A 16113-nucleotide genomic window follows, 5' to 3' on the forward strand; every position below is an offset into this window, starting at 1 on the left:
CCGTGCGCGCTGCCTGGTTACTACGCAGACGGACAGCCCGTGCAGCCAATCGGCGCGCCGTGCGCGGCGCAGCGCCCCGCGCTACCCAATGGGAGCACGGTTTATCACCGGAGGGGGCGGGCCCTGCGATGACAGCGACAGCGAGCCAATCAGCGGCGGCACAGTAGGACCAGCGGGCACGCTGGCCAATCGCGGTGCGGTGCGGCGCGGCCGGGGCCAGGGCGGAAGGCGGCGGGAGGGCCGCCCGCGCACAGCACAGTGGGCCGGGCCGCCGGCGGGGCCGCCCTGGGCCGAGGGTGCGCCCGTCGGGGACGGCGCTGGGCTTGCAGGGCTGAGGGAGGAGGCAGGGCAGCTCCACCGTGCCTGGTGAGACTTCGCAGCTTGCCTCACAGCTTCTTCCAGCAGCTTCTCTGGAGCGTTTGGGAGGTGATAACCTGCCAGCATTCTCTTTCCTCCTGGACACCTCCCAGTGTCACAGCTCTGCTGTTCCAGTGCTGGGACAGCTCACCCGCACCAGGCCCTGAGTGAGCAGGCAGAAGGACTCCAGTGGACAAAGCAGAGCGTGCAGCTGTCAGGAGAACGTGTGTGACAGCGCACGGGAGCACACGCAGGGTGTCCCCTCTCCGCCGTCATGTTCCCCAGTAAACTGAACGCAGCTGATGCTTTGCTCGAGTTGAGCTACAAGCCGTGTGCTGTGGCCTCGGTTCGTGCAGCCCGGCGAGTGTGGCAGACAGACACCAAAAGTGAGCTTAACTGCTGTATTGAAGTCATTTAGTGGCCTGCTCTTTGCAGCAAGAGCAATCAGAGCTTTGTAGCCATACAGCATCTGGCAAAATGAATTGTTGATCCTGTTCTGACCTCAGCCACTGTCTGTGCCCCAGTGTCAATGCAGTGTACTTTAATGGCAGTAATTTGCAGGGGTCACTGCTTGTTCAGGCCTCTGCCCATTGAACTTGGGACAGAGGATAGAAGGTCCTTGCAGTTGCAGTTTCATAGCTCTGGCATCTTCAGCCAGATCAGCCCAGGGATCAATTGTGGCAGCTATTGGAGTGGTCAAAGCAACGGCTACCCCAAAATCTTATGCTCTGTAGGGAAAACACAAATCACTGGAGACAAGTGAAAGGTGAAAGGATCAGAAACTATTCATTCACTGTCCTAATCCCAACTTCATCCACTGCAGTGTGACTTGAAGGAGGGAAGTTCTCAAAGACCCAAGGGAATGTCCAACAGAACTCTTTCCTGCCCAGCCAAACCCAAATCTGAGGCTGAGTCCAAGGTCACCCTAAAAGACAGCCAGATATTGTCATAGCTGCTCAAATACTGCCTGATCAAGATTCAATGTGTCTTAGATTGACACTGCCATTATCTCCCAACTCTGATACCTTCTTCAGCTGGGTGTTAACTGACAGCAAGTAGGAAGACTTCAGATTTGGAAGTTTAAGCTGTAATTGTATTAAGCAGCAACATACCCCAAACTAGAACAAGAAACAGCATGTCTCAGTGGCCTAACCATAGACTCAGAAGGTAAGATGTATCCCTTCAGTCTCCACTGCAGCTGTGGTACGTGCAGTTTTTAACTTGAGTTTCTCAGCTACAAAACAGTTGAATACTCACCATGTACAGATTGCAAATGCCACCTAAACAATGAGTGAAGGTTTCCAGAAGTAGTTACTAGTTATTACTGCTTTCTCCTTCCCTTTTGGCCTACTTCAGCTACTAAAGCCCTGGTGGTATTTTCCAGATACTTGGAAATTCGCAGGAGTTCATCATTGCCACTCCATCTGTCTGTTCCCTGCTCTGGAAAGGGGATTTTGGGTGCTGGCTTGACCATTGTACAAAGCACAGCTCAATCCAGGTCAGTTACAAAGGGTCTGGACCCCCTTCTTGCCCCTTCCATTGCCTGCTGTGCAGCTCAGGCTCCCCTCCAGTCCAATATGGTGATTTGGACCCTGCTAAGGTGTTATTTAGGGAAGGCTGTCACGGAGTTTGAAACCAAGCCAGGCAGGAGCCTTCTGCATCTTAGTGCATTAATAAAGAGCAAACATTGCAATGTGCTTTGCATTTTTACTTACAATCCAGCACTGCATTGTCTAGAGAGAAAAACAGTATGGAATGGCCCCGTTCTGCCTGGGGAGGAGAGAGTTCACACACATTACAGCGCTGCATTAGAGCCCTCAAACAGCCCAGCACCACCCTGGCTGCACAAAAAATCCTGCTGATGTGACAGTGAGGCACCAACAACCCAAGCCTGGCAGTAGTGGGGAAACCTGGTTTGCCTGGACTGCATGATCCAGCAGCATTTGAACAGAGTAGTGCACAGCTCTGGACACATGTGGGCAAGTGGAAGCCCTCACTCTGCACCAAAGGATGCAGATGTAGGATGAGAACACCGAATAATCCTTCGTCCCTTTACTCCAAAGATAATGCACTAGTTCTTACACACAGCATGGTATAATGAAACCAAAGATCAGAAAAACAGTCTGTGCAAATCTCCCAAGTCCCTGCTATCTGATAAGGAAAGCTGGGTTTTATCTTCACTGCAAAGGTGCAGCTTTTCAGCAGTTTCTGTCTTGGATATTCCTTCTTAGCCCACAAGAAGCATATGGAAGGGCTGAAAACTCACAGTCTTCCCTGCAGGCCTTGCCCAGGTGCCTGGTCAGTTCACCTGCTTTCATCTGAGATATTGGAGCAGCCAGACCCTTTCAAAGAGCAGTGTCTCCATGGGGCACAGCAACCACGTGCCTTTGATGAACCTGTCAGAAATCCACATTGCCAACCCACCTGCATCTCTGGAATCAGCATCAATCTTCCACTGTCCATTACTCTTGCTCAGCTCTTACCAGTTCACGGTCATCTTCAGAGCCCAGATATCAGACCCATGGGTATATGCAACACAGAAATTTTCCAGCAGGTTAGGTAGTCAGAGAGGTTGAACTTCTTCACTTCTTCTTGGAGGCTTTTGCTGTTTCTCAGAGGCTTAGTAAGGACTCCAGAAGAAGAGCAGAAAGAGGGAGTTGTCTCAGAAGGTACAAGCAGTTGTCATGGCTAGAAACTACTTGCAGCCACTCTTCCCAAATTTAAGCATCAAAATATGCTACTGAATGTAGAACACAATGTTTCTAAGCAGCTGCTCCTTTCCAGAGCAAGCTCAGGTAGAGGCTAGCCCAAAGCCAGCTGAAGGCTCTTCAAAGAAAAACTGATGTGCTGAATCTGGCACAACCTGCACTCAGGTTAGCACCTACAACTGAAGCTAAATTGGAACAATTAGAAGTATTAAAACTCTCCTCTGGAAATTACACAAGCTATAAAAACTATACTATAGCCTTCTAAGGCTAAAATATCCTGCCAGCTTGTCTACATAGCCTGTGTCTCTGAAACTCTTGCACTTCCCAGTGACATGAAATGCTCCTGATGAACTTCCCAATGTTTTAATTGTCTCTTCTTGGCCAAGGCAAATCATGCCTTTTTGGCAGGAGCAACCCAGGCTCAGTTAGTTATATCTTTGTCACCTCTTGGCTGGACTACAGCTATGTGATACACCTGGGCATGAAGCCCATAGTGCTTGGCAAATGCCAACTAGAAGAGCATGTTGCAGTGGGAGCCCTGGCTGCCACAAGCACATCAAACCTACCCGCTGCTCCCTAGGCCACCTTCTGGCATAGAAGCCAAGCCAAATTCAGGCCTGAGTCCTGATCTTGAAGACATTTGATGGCACAGACCCAGCATGGCTAAAGGATCAGTTGAGACCCAAAGATGGAAACCATGATCAACAATCAACAACTCTGCCACTCTCCAAGAGCAGTGGACCCATCCAGCACAAGGACCATGTTTGCCTGTGACAGAGACAGGGTTTTCTCTGAGAACAAACTCTTCCCAGCTAGTGAAAAATTAAGGATGTCTAAGATGCTGGTAATTAACTCCTTTTTCATATCCCATCTCTCTGCCAAGACATGAATCAAATTCACTCTGGTTTTTTTTTAATTTTATTTTATATAAAATAGTAACATCTGTCTCCTGAATCCAGGTGAAGTTCTTAGTCTCTTCATCAGCAATGAATTCTCCAGCTGGCAAGACAAGATGTGCTACAGACAAGAGGTCTTGACACTAAGTAGCAAGATCTATATTTCGATGAGGAGCACTAGAGCCCTCCCTCCCAAAAAACCCATCAGGGGTTAATCCAGCAGTTGCATTGAGGATGCCTTAATGACAGACTCCTACTGCAGGTCCCTGGATGGTTTAATCCAGCAGTCTTCTTACTGTGCTCCACAGGGAACAAGCTTGTGACATAGTGCCCAAGGGAAATAGCTAAAAATACATTTGTTTAATTATTACTTGTAAGTGTAAGCACTAACTGTATTTGCTGCATGCTACTGATGGTGAAAGGTTTGGAGGGAGAGGGAGGCAATTCAAAATAAGGTCCCTTCATTGCTGCAGACCTTGCACAGGGTTTTCAGATTCCCTGTAGCATGTGGTGATAGAGACAGACTGTCCCGTGGAAAGTGCTAGTGCTGTTAAACTGTGTCTGCTTCTCTTGATGGAGACGAGCCTATGCTGGGGTGGATTAAAATCTGGGCTGGAAAACGATGTGGTCTATCTTGCTGTAATTTTTGGCAGACAAAAGAGCAGTAAGGCAAACATGAGCCCTAGATTACTACCATTAAAAAACCAGGGTAATTTCTCATAAGTGTGTCAACATTGTGATTCCTTTTAAACTCTCTGTGTTTCTACTGAATTAACGTGTTTGTGCATGTTTTTGAACTGTAATTCATAATGCCTGTATCTGCTTAACCTCTCTTTACATACTGTGCTACTTTGTGTGAATTTGTCTTCCCATACTTGTCTATATGCCATGTTATGCATTTAGCAAGCTCCATAAATATGGCTGGTAAATCATCCAGGGTTAAAATTCACTCCTATTCTCACAACATTATTTCCTAATCTTTAAAATATGTCAGTGGAAGAGTTTGACGGTGACCTTTGGCATCATAAATCAGAGAGCACGTTGACATGGGAATGACCTCGAGAAAATCAGACTGTAGGATCATGCATCCAGCTCCGTAAGAGCCTGGCAGGGATAAAACTCTCCCCTGGGCTCAGGCATCCACGGCAGGACAGCCAACCTCGACTTCTACAAACTTCTCCTTGTAAACACAGGGAGAGAGGGGGCCTATTTGCTTGAAGTGAAATGTGTGCGCAAACAGGTTCAAGGTTTGGAACAAGCATTTGGGGACACTTACGGAGGGATCGCAGCCTGCCTTCCTGCACCTGGATTTTGCCATGAACTGCAGTGGGAGCCAGGCTGGAGCCGAAACTGACAAGCCGCATTTGGGCTCCCAAAGAGCCATCAGCGAGCAGAAGGGTCATGTCTTCCCGCACAACCGGCAGCCGCCATGTCCCGGGAGGAGCGGCACGATAACGACAGGGAAGCGCTTCTCAGTACCGCCAAGAGCCGCAACAGTGCGTGCGGTAACTGGCCTGTGATTAAGCATGCCCTGCAACTGCCTCTCCATCGTGCCGCTTCCAGCAGCCGACTATGAACTTGGTTCTCCGCAGAAACTTCTATCTGGCTGGTGGCTCCAACTGCAAAACCCGAACAGGCTCGCCGCGCCGGTGTTGAGCGGAGAGGATGCTCAACCCAGCCTCCAGGGTTACAGCTCGCCAAGCACTGAACAGGGCACGCAGTATCTGCAGCGGCAACAGCAGTATGTCAGTGCACACGTACATATGTACCCCGTCCGTGCCCCCGGGGTGGCAGCGCCGCCGGTCCCCGCGCGGGAGATGCCCCCGCACCCACCGCGCCGCTCACCCTGCCCGGCGCGCCGGGACGGGACGGGGCCGGCGTGGGGAGGGCGGGACCTGCCGCCCGCTTTGGCCAATCCGAGAGCCGCACTGCGGCCCTATGTAAATACAGCGCGGGGCGATTGGTCAGCGCGGGCGAGGGGCGGGGCGGAGGCAGGGAGGGGCGGAGGCAGGGAGGGGCGGGGGCGGGAGGGGCGGGGGCGGGGGCGGGGCGGGCGGTGCTGGACGGGGCGGGCGACGGCGGGCGCGCAGCTGGAATGGGGCGGGCGGGAGCGGGGCGCCCGGTGCAGCTGGCGGGGGGCGCCGGCCGCCCGCCATAAAGTGAATGGCCAGGGTGAATGGGAGGCACTCGGCCGGCGCCCTCCGCCTCCGCCCTCCCTGTGAGCCGCGGGCCAGCAGCGAGGCGCAGAGTGGCCGGGGAGCCGGAGGAATTTACTTTCTGACAACGGCAGAGCAGCCCGGGCCGCGGGGCGGGGGTCAGCTTCGCCCCTCTCGCAGGATTAAGGCCACCCGGCCGAGCCCTCATCTGGAGCTGCTGTAAGTGCCTTTCCGGCCTTGGCCTTCCGGGCGGGCTTCTCCCCTTCTTTCTGCATGAGCCAGCCCCTCCGTACTAGCCTAGCCAGCCATAACCTTTTCGACGCTGGTGCAGAGTAAGAGCATCCCCGGCGGGCGCGGCTCGGCGCGCTCCACTTGGCAGAACGGGGACAGCCCCAGTCCCACGCGGGACCCGGCTTCTGTCGCCTCTTGCGGGCAAGGCACGGCAGCCAGGTGAGAGCGGGCGGATCAGGCCCTGCCCTGCCGTCCAGAAATGGGTTCCGGGGCTGTGCGCGGCGGAACTGCCCTCCGTCGCTGCCGGGAGCGCTGCCCGCACGGTGGGGCGCGGCGCTTGCACTGCTCTGTCCTTCTAGGGCCCGGCGGTCCCCTACTCGCCACCGCTGGGGCGCCGCAGCCCCGGCCGTCCCCTCGGGGCCGTCGCGGGCCCCTTCCCGGCAAGCGCTGCCGGAGTCTCTCGCCGTTACTAAACTTAGTCATTTTCCACTCAGGCGAGCGGGGCAGGGGCTGTTTAAATTAGCCAGGACTCGCTGTAAATAACGGCGCTGCGGCTCAGCTGTCTTCAGGGTCCGGGAGAGAAGGGCGCGGGGAGCAGAGGCGGCGAGACGTCGCCGGGGAAAGGAAGGCAGCCCGACGGGTTTTGGACAGTTGGATAAATGATATTTATGTAACGGGCTAGCTCCTGTTTACAGCAGAGCCGACCTCCCTGTAGCGCCGGGGAAAAGGCGAGCCGGCCCCCTCGGACGGAGAGAACCTGCCCCGGGATGCCGCTGACTGCGGCGCGCCGGCGGACGGGGTTCCGGGCACCCGATCGGGAATAACAGACCTGGTCGAGCCGCGAAGGGGGAGCGCCGACCCGCGCGGCGGCTTTGCCGGGGCCATCGAGCCGTCCCGGCGGAGCGCGGCCGCTCAGCGCTGGTGGAGCTGCGGGCAGGACCGGCTGTCGGACCTCCGCACTGTTTCCCGGGCTCTTCCGCCTCCCCGGCGCCGGGGACACGGTTCAAATTGGCGTCCCTGCGTCCCCCTGAGTGCCGAGAAGCCCGGCAGACTGCAGCGGGCGCCCGACGGAGCCCGGTACCGTCCTCTCACCGGGCTATTCCCCGCTCAACGAGTGCGGCTCCAGGGGAAGGGCCAGCCCGCCAGCTCAGCACCCCCTTATCCTTTCCCTCAAACCCCTCCTCGGAGCGGCAGTAGGGAACGGGTTCGTCCCGGCTGGCTGCGGCTGTGGCGGGGGAGGGCGGCCGAGGCGGAGGCCGATGCCCGCGATTCGCCGCAGCTGCTGGAGCGGGCTAGGGGAGGGGGGGCGGCGGCGGGCCCGATGCCGCCGAGCGGGACACACCTGTCGGCCTCTCACTCGGCGCCCCCGCGGCTGGACAGCTGAGAGGACGAGCGGGGAGGGGGCTGGATTCCCCCGCCCCGGCAGTGCCAGGGCCTTGGAGAGGCGCTGGTGGTGTTGCCAGAGCCCCCCGCGCTGGGGCTGGCCAGCTCAGGACAGCGGTTCCCTGGCCGGGGCTCCGCGCCCCTTTTTCGCCCGACCCGGGGATTACCGGGTGCGGAGCTCCGCTCCGCAGTGGCGGCCGCAGAGGAACACGCTGCTGCAGAATGCTGGTGCCCGGCAGAGCTCGGGGGTGAGCCCCCGGCCGCCGCACCCGGCTGATGCTTCGAGCTGGGGGTGCAAGAATCAAAACTAGTCCCTCATCTGCTTCCCCATTCCTTCTCCTGCGAGGGAGGCAGTTTCCCTATCGATGGGCCCACGATCCGTTCACTTTGTAAATGGAGACAAGGGCCGAAGGCAGAGAGAGGAATTTGGCATCCCCCAGACAAGCTTGTGGGTCTTCCACACATGGCACGTAGCCTGGAGGATACCAGGGGTGAAATGGCTCTATCTCCTCTGCAATTTCGGGAGATGCTAAAAGCAACTGCTCAGGAAGATGTCTTTCAGGAGTGTCACCTCTGTTCCTGTTCCACCTTTGAAAAACAGTGAAAAGAAGACCTTTTTGGCGATGGGATCAGGGTCTCTCTGGCTCCCGGCCCCACCTCTTAAGCCCGTGAGCCTGACGGTGAGCTGAAAGGATGGGTGTTTGTGCAGGCTTTAGTGATGCCTTACTGTGAGGGACAAAGAGCTGCCTGCTGGCTCCTGAGGGACTTTCAGAGCATGATAGCTGCTCTCGGTCTTTGTAAATGTCTGCTGAAGCAGAGAAGGACTTGAAATTTTTTTAATTTTTTTTTTCTCATTAACAAATTGTCGCACCATGCCCAGTACTCTTTACAAGGAGCTCTCACAAGGTAAACGTCTTTCTCTTGCAGTCTAGAGAGGGGTCTGGGCAAGGGTGGTGGGTTTGCTGCTGTTACTGTAGTTACTGGGTTTACCTGACCTGCAGCCCAGGTTCCCCCCATGAAAGCCCACCTATATTTCTGAGTTGTCTCCTGCCCAAGGCACTGGACATTTAAAAAACAGTAACAATCTCTGTCAGAGAAACTGTAGCCTCACTTATATTTATTACATTTCTATAAGGGCTTAATTCAGGCAATTAATAGATCTGCAAATTGTGACAGGATTGCAAAAGTATTGGTTAGTGTAGCCTACAGAGAGCTGTCAAAAAAGAATGGCATCTTCCCTCTGTCAGATGCTACCCAAAACCTTGAGATTGAGAGGTGAGGCTGACTTTGGAGACTGCCAAAAAGAAAAAGCCAGAAACCTGATCTAGGAGACCGCTCCAAAAGGAAGATGAGATGAGCTGGGGACATGAGGTCTGTCTCGTGACTTGGCATATGTGCCCCAGCTTTGGGGACAGGGGAGGTACCTGGGCTGGGAACGAAGTCCAGATGGGAAGAACTGCTGTTCTTATGCTGTGTGCCCTGCATCAGGAAGGCAATGGGATGAGGCTGTGGGGCCATGGAGGGAGGAGGGTCAGAAACAGGAGGCTATGGTGGCTCTGTGGAGCTCAGCTACTTCTCTGGCTGTTTAAAAATGGGAGATTGCTATTTACTTAGAGTGCGATGACAGAGGGGGCAAAGCTCTCCCTCTTGCCGTGGGCCATCAGGGGTGAGGGCATCAGGCTGTGCCAAGGCTGGGCATTTGCTGTTGGCTGGGGAACAGCCTCCACCAGCTGGCATTGAACTTAGTGCTGAGGCTATTGGAAGAACCCTCTCTTGTCAACACCCAGCTGAAATGGGCTAGGGTTTCAGATGGCTGGAGAAAGAAGATTTCTGAGACCAGTCCGCCACACTTCCTTTCCTCCCCTTTGTGTGCTGCTCCCCCTTGCCAGCACCCCTGCCCTCCTCCCACCTCACCTCTGAATATTAATGCCTCTGGCAGATTGGATAATAATGTGACTGGGAATTGAATGAAGCTGGTTATTAGCTCTGGGCTTCCTTGGGGCATTTAAGGGAGTCCACAGGCTGATCATGGAAGCTTAGCAGCACAAGGGACTGGGGCCAGACTCAGCAAAGAGGGGGTTGCTTCTATGGGAGAGGATTTGATTGAAATCCTCATCTCTCTTTGACCCCAGAGGAGGACAGGTATGGCCTGGCCAGAGCTACAAATTCCTGTGGGATGGTTAGCAGTGGATCTGTTGGTTTTCAGTGAAAATTAACTATTAAAAGTTGTTTCCAGGAAGGAATTAGGGAAATCTAGCTGGGCAGAAGCTGAGAAACATACCTGAGATTAGACTTTAAAAAGAGATGAAGAGTGAGCAAGGGAGGTCTCTCTCTTCCTTTCCCATCAGTGTTGGAGTATTACCAAGCAGATTCAGGAAGGGGGCCAATCCTTTCTGTGCACACGAATAGGAAATTTCCTGCTGATTTGCAGGGTACAGGTTCAAGCTTGAAGCAATGCTTCTGAACAGCTTTATCATCTCTCTCCTCGACAGCCTCCTAGCCTTTCCATAGTTGGATCTCTGGATGCTGTAGGATGAAGGGAAGTATCCTTGTTGAGCAGAGGAGAAACTGACCTCTGGCAGAATTACCTGACCTGAGCTAGAAACACCTTCTGCCCCACCCCCTGGACCCTCAATCTAATGCTCCTTGCTATCTCCTAAGCCGCAGCTCCACCAGAAAATAAACATGTGCACTCTTTTGAGTAGTGCAAAAGAGGAGGGAAACCAGAGCTGGATTTGCAGAAACTGTTACTAATTTTGTCCATCTGACTTTTTAACTGTTGAAAATGTTCAGAGATGCATTAATGGGGCTAAAGCAGCTGCTGGGGATCTCAGCTGATCCCAGCCTGGGGGAGCTGGGTCCTATTTGAACTATATTGAACCCTCAAAATCACCGTAAGAGCTACTGTGATTGAGACACCGGTTTGTAAACCCCTATTAAACAAGTTCCACAATCCCAAATGTAAAAGACACTTTTACTGGGAGAGTATAGCATATATGCCACTCTAGATCCCATAGTTCTGATCCCACAGGCTACTCTTCTTAAATAACTGCACTCATTTGCTACCTGGGGAGCTTCAATGGTGTTGCATGGGCTGGAAGGCTCAGCACCCACAGAGCTGCCTGCAACAACTGGAAAAATACAAAGATGGAATAAAATGAATGACTGGAAAGTTTGCAGTTACTTTCACCTCTCTCCCTCTTCGTTCCTTCTTCCTCTCAACCTCATTTAAAGCAGAGGCATCCTTCCCACCACACATCATCTTTTCTCCCCCTTCCAATGCTGCCATTTATATGAGTCTAATCTTCTTTTAAAAAGCTGATTATAAATGGCCATTGTGAAGCATGAGGATTTAAGTGTAAATCAAGTTGACCTGTCTGCATGTGGGCATTTTTATTTACTCCTTTTTTTGAAAAACAAATAAACATAGAATCCCTCCCACATAAAGCAGCTCCCCACTTAGATTTGAACACACTTTAAAAGAAATCTCTTTTGTTTTAGCCATTTTTATTTCCTGTTTGTTTCTGAGCTTAGACTTGACAATGAAAACCACATGAAATTCCCTTTTTGTTCCATCAGATTTATTTTTGGTGCCACAATATCCCAGCTTCCAGTTCTACAAGTTGGGGATTTTTTTGCTTGCATTTACTGCAAGGCTATTTTTTAAAGCAAATGGAGGGAGGGTTCCTTCCAAAATAAAATAAATAAGATATTCTAGAGGATTGGATGTACCAGGATGATTAAAAAACCCTAGATCTTTATGGTAAGTTAATTGAGCCATAAAGGTCAGTCTCAGTATGGATCTCTAACCTAACTAGGGAGAAATACTAAAGTAGAATATGCACTTTCGTGTCCCATTTAGCAGGGCTTCACAGCTTAGTATGTGTTGGGTGGGTTTTAGTAACGGTATTTAAAAAACCCGGTGCTTAAGTTCAGGTATGTCCTAGTCCCAGGTCAGGGTGGGAGGCTATAAAGCCCTTCCCTAGCCCTGGAGCTGCAAGAGAGGTTGCTCTCGGGATGACAAGGGGCTAGGCGGGCACATGCGTTTCTGCCTGCACAGCCCCGGCCCCGGCTGCCCGTCGAAGGGAGGTATGTGACCCAGGCAGAAGCGTTTTGAGACAGCTCACATCCCCGTGCCCCGTCCCTTTTCTCTCCGAGTCGCTTTGATGGGATCGCCCGAGGGCCAGACTGGCTGAGTAATTAGGGCTCTGCAGCTTCCTCTCCTACCCGCCCAAATTGCCTACCTCCCAAGGCTCCGCATGGGATGTGGCCTCGAGCAGATGGAAAAACTAAGGATTTGGCGGGGTAACGGGGGAGTGAGGGAGGAAAAAAAAAACAAGAAAAAAAAAGGAAAGGCAGACTGTATACTGTCCTTAGGCAGCATACTGCATTTCAGGATCCCCAAAGTCAAACCTCTTGGTTTTGCTGCTTAAGACGTCTTTTGTGCCCCTGGATTTAGGGGCATGGGACATTTTTCTATGGGCCCGGGTGGGGCACCTGGGCGAGTGGCTGCGGGAGAAGGGCTGCCAGCCCCCCCTGCTTGCCCCCCTCTTTCTCTTTGCCCTCGATACCCACAATGTAACTTCGCTGCGGGTGCACGGCAGGAAAACCCGGCGATCCGTGGGCCCGATCCTCCCAGCACAGCCGCTGCTGCAGGATCGGCCGGGCAGTATTTGCTAATCGCCTTCTTCGCCCCCTTCAAACAGTGTCTGGGTAAACAGGCTGACCTTTAGGGCGTGTTGCAAGGTCCATAAAGACGGAGTGTGTGGGGGAGCGAGCTCCCGCATCTCTCCCGGAGCCTCCCGCCCCAGCCCTACCAGCTGCAGTATCGCAAGGAAGAGGGAAGGGATACTGCGGGCTGAGATCATCTGCTTGTTTTATTCACAGCAGCCTTCGTCCTGCAAGGGTCTTATTGCCAGACAGCGTTAAAAAAATTTAAATTGCTTCGTGGGGGGGAAAAAAAGACAAATCATCAGGAAACTTTACAGTCAGATGCAGCAGACATAGGCTCCCTCTGGTGCTGTGGGTTTTCGCTGTGAGACATCACATCCCTCGGAAAAATCCAGGCATTCGGAGCTCTCATTGCCTTAACCAACAGAGCTGCTCGGTGGCCGTGGTGGCTGGTGGAGCCATCACGGCACTCCTGGCCTTCACCCCTTTTCCCTTGGCAGCTCTGCAACCCTCTAGGCTCTCACAGGTTGTTTTCAAACGACCTAGCACCACCTCTCCAAGAAAAAGCTTCTTTCTAGCTGCCAATTTTGCCAAGTTTTGTCATAGAACAAATGTTTATGATCAAGTCAGACTTCTCCAGAAAGGATTTCCAGCAGAAGTGCTGTTGGATGGTGGACACTGTCAGTTCTACAGTGCACTGAGGTCAGACAGCCATAAGGGTGTGACATGCTGATGGCATGGGATCCTTCCTGACCTTCAACCCCCTGCATCACCCACTTGATTAGGGGCTTGCTTGAGCAGTGTTTACTAATTGTGAGAATCATTTACATCTTTGATAAAATCTGAGTCATCCACTGCCCCCTCCATCTGCATACAAATCTCCTGACAGTGGCTGGAGTCACAGGGCTCCAGTCCTTGATCTTGCTATCTGGGCCGCCCTAAAATGAGCCAACTTTACAGCCACAGCTATAGAAATGACTCTGCCCAGCTTCTCCAAGCACAGCCCCCACAGGAATCAGGCCAGTTTCCTTTGACTGCCAGAATAATTAGTCAAATTCATGCAATCACCCAAATAAATACAGCAACACATACCGATCTGCTGATGCCAGGCCCTGGTGGCCTTTGCTGCTGTATGAGCTGCGTGTGTCCGGCCCTGAGCTGCAGGCAGGCTGCCTGCACCTCTCATCCCTGCCCAGGATCCTGGCTTGCAACTGTCTCATCTCACCCCTGGCTCTGCAAGAGGAGATCACAGTCCCTTGTCTGCTGTGGCTGTGCAGCTGTTTCTGTCATGCAGATGCATCCCTTGCTGGTGGCATGGGTCACTTGGGACCCAGCCTGATGGGGCTGCGGGAGTAGGCAAGGGCAGGCGGGGATGAGCAGGGTCAGTGCGTTCAGGCCAGGCCAAGACTTTAGCAGGTTCTTTGTTTTGGTTGCAAGTTTTTCACAGACAGAATTTCTTACTGAAATCAACCTCTTTTCTCCCTCCCCTGAAAAAAGGGGATTAATTTCTCTGAAGGACTTTTCCTTCACCCATAATTACATACCATGCCCTCACTCCCAGCACCCCTGCACTGTGGAGCCACACTGCACCAGCAACTTCGTGCAACTGAAATTTGCAAAACTGACTCTTTGCTGATTTATTTTTTTCCGGATAGCTAACAAATAAAATAAGCCATAACAAAGCATAGCTTTATTAATATAACTAAACAGTTTGTCAGAAAGAAAATCCCAATCCTGGTTTAGAGAGCCATGAGACTAAAGCCCCATTGAGGCTGAGCAGCCAAGGGCTACTGGAAACCCAGCTGGGCACAACAAGACCTGCTGTACAATGCTTAGAAGAATGCAAGAAGTATGGATATTTAGTTTAGGGAAAGAAACAACTTTGTGGAAAGTCTAGCAGGACTTTTCTGCTGTGCTAGGATTAGAAATTAATTTCCAAATTTTGTTCTTGATTGCAGAAACTATTCAGGTAGGCTAAAGGCAGCACTGAGGTCCAAAGATACTAGTGCAAATAACTTGCTTTAAGCCAGTCCAAGCACATTGCCCTGTCTCTGCAGAACCCAATGCTCTAGCTTGGCAGGGTCTACACTGGTCCAGGGGCCACAGACATACCCACTAGGGAGAATGGTGTGCCATGTACAGTGCATGGTGACATCAGGGCACTCCCATGGCACAGAGGCACAGTGCGGCCTGGCCCATCAAATACGCAAACGGGACACATTCCATTGTGGGCTTTTTTTGCTGTGGACATGAGTATGGAACTGTCAATCCTTGGGACATTTCCATTGTGGTAATCCTCATTGTGACAATCTATTAACCCTCTGCTGCCCAGAGCAGAAGTTTCAGGCATCACCCTCCTCTGCAGCTGGAAATTCCTATCGAAATGAAGGAAGTGAATAGCTTGCTCTCACCTTGCAGGCTGCCACCAGCCCCCAGGAAGTGCATTAGACAGTGTCCAGCAAGGCTGGGGGTTTTCCTAGCACCTCTTATCTGAAGATCTGAAAGCACTTAAAGGAATTTTGCTTCATTACTTCCACCAGCTGGTTAACATGATTTCTGAGATGAAAGAAAAGGTCCCAGAACAGTCAAGTAGTTTTATCTACATCATAAACCAAGTCAGTGGCAGTACCTTCCCTTTCCACCTCACATTATTGGAAACTTCTTCATAGAACCATGCATTCAAAGAGAAATAATCTAGACCCCCTTGTCAGAGAGCCAGCATATGCTGCCAGCTGTGGCAGCAAGGGTCTGGGGCTGCTGTGGTTTGCATGGCACCATGCACTGCTGGCAGTGTTCTGCAGCCCACACCATGTGTAGGGCAGTGCTTGGCAACTTGCTCTGACAGCAAAGATACTAAGTGCCTCAGGGAGCTTTGGCAATTCCTATGATTGGGAGGAATAAAACCCCCAAACCATGTTCCAGGCTTCAAAGCAGCACACACTGCTACGAAACCACCCAGTGCCAGAGCTCAGGGGTTAGTGCCCAGTTGCAGGGACTAAATCGAGAAATAAAGTTTATTATAACCCGTGACTCAGCCCTTGCTGGAGGTCAGTGATCTACTTCGGAGTGAGCACTCGAAAGCACTGCTCAGCCAGCCTGGGACTGTGCACAGCCTGATGTTTTTGGAGGCAGGCAGCTTGGCTCTCCTATCCCATAATGGCTCTGTGCTCTGGGTCACCGTTTGGCTGCTGCTGTTTATCTTCCAGTGATTAATGGTCACTCTTGGTTCCTGCTGCAATTCCATTAAGATTAGAGACTTAAAGCTACACTGAGATGTTTAGCAGTGGGTGACCCTGGTCTCCCCATAGTTTTATTTCTATAGTCTCAAGGAAACAAAGATTAATTCTTGCCTCAATGTCACATCCTTTTTGCTTTCTAGCAGCAGGGAAAGAGTCCCTCACAGGCAGCACTTGTGTTGGCTGGCAAAGAGGCTCTTGGGTTGCTGAGCAATTCATGTGCTGTGCAGGTGTGACACTTGAAATCTCAGCCTGCAGACACTCTGATGGCACCATCCCCTGAACAAACACATGTGTCCAGAGGATGAAATGCTCTTCCAGAAGAGAACAGGCACAACCTCAGCCACTTCCTCTTTGACAAGGGGCAGAGGAAGAGGCACGGACAGTTCCACATTGGCTCAGCCCTTCATGGAGTCCAAAGTATAGAGGCAGATCATCTTCCTGTAAATATACAGTTAAATGGAGTCACAAACAT

The 16113-nt window shown here is 52.2% G+C and overlaps 1 protein-coding gene across 1 annotated transcript in view; it reads left to right on the top strand.

Annotated features, from left to right (window-relative positions):
• Positions 1-6153: 6153 nt before the first annotated feature.
• Positions 6154-16113, top strand: part of PITX3 (paired like homeodomain 3) — a 28464-nt gene continuing 18504 nt past the window's right edge. Inside the window, exon 1 of the mRNA XM_071563677.1 lies at positions 6154-6336. The gene's annotated coding sequence lies outside the window, so the exon portion shown is untranslated. The remainder of the gene's footprint in view (positions 6337-16113) is intronic.

This window comes from Pithys albifrons, chromosome 9 (assembly GCF_047495875.1).
Source record: "Pithys albifrons albifrons isolate INPA30051 chromosome 9, PitAlb_v1, whole genome shotgun sequence".
NCBI classification, from domain to species: Eukaryota; Metazoa; Chordata; class Aves; order Passeriformes; family Thamnophilidae; genus Pithys; species Pithys albifrons.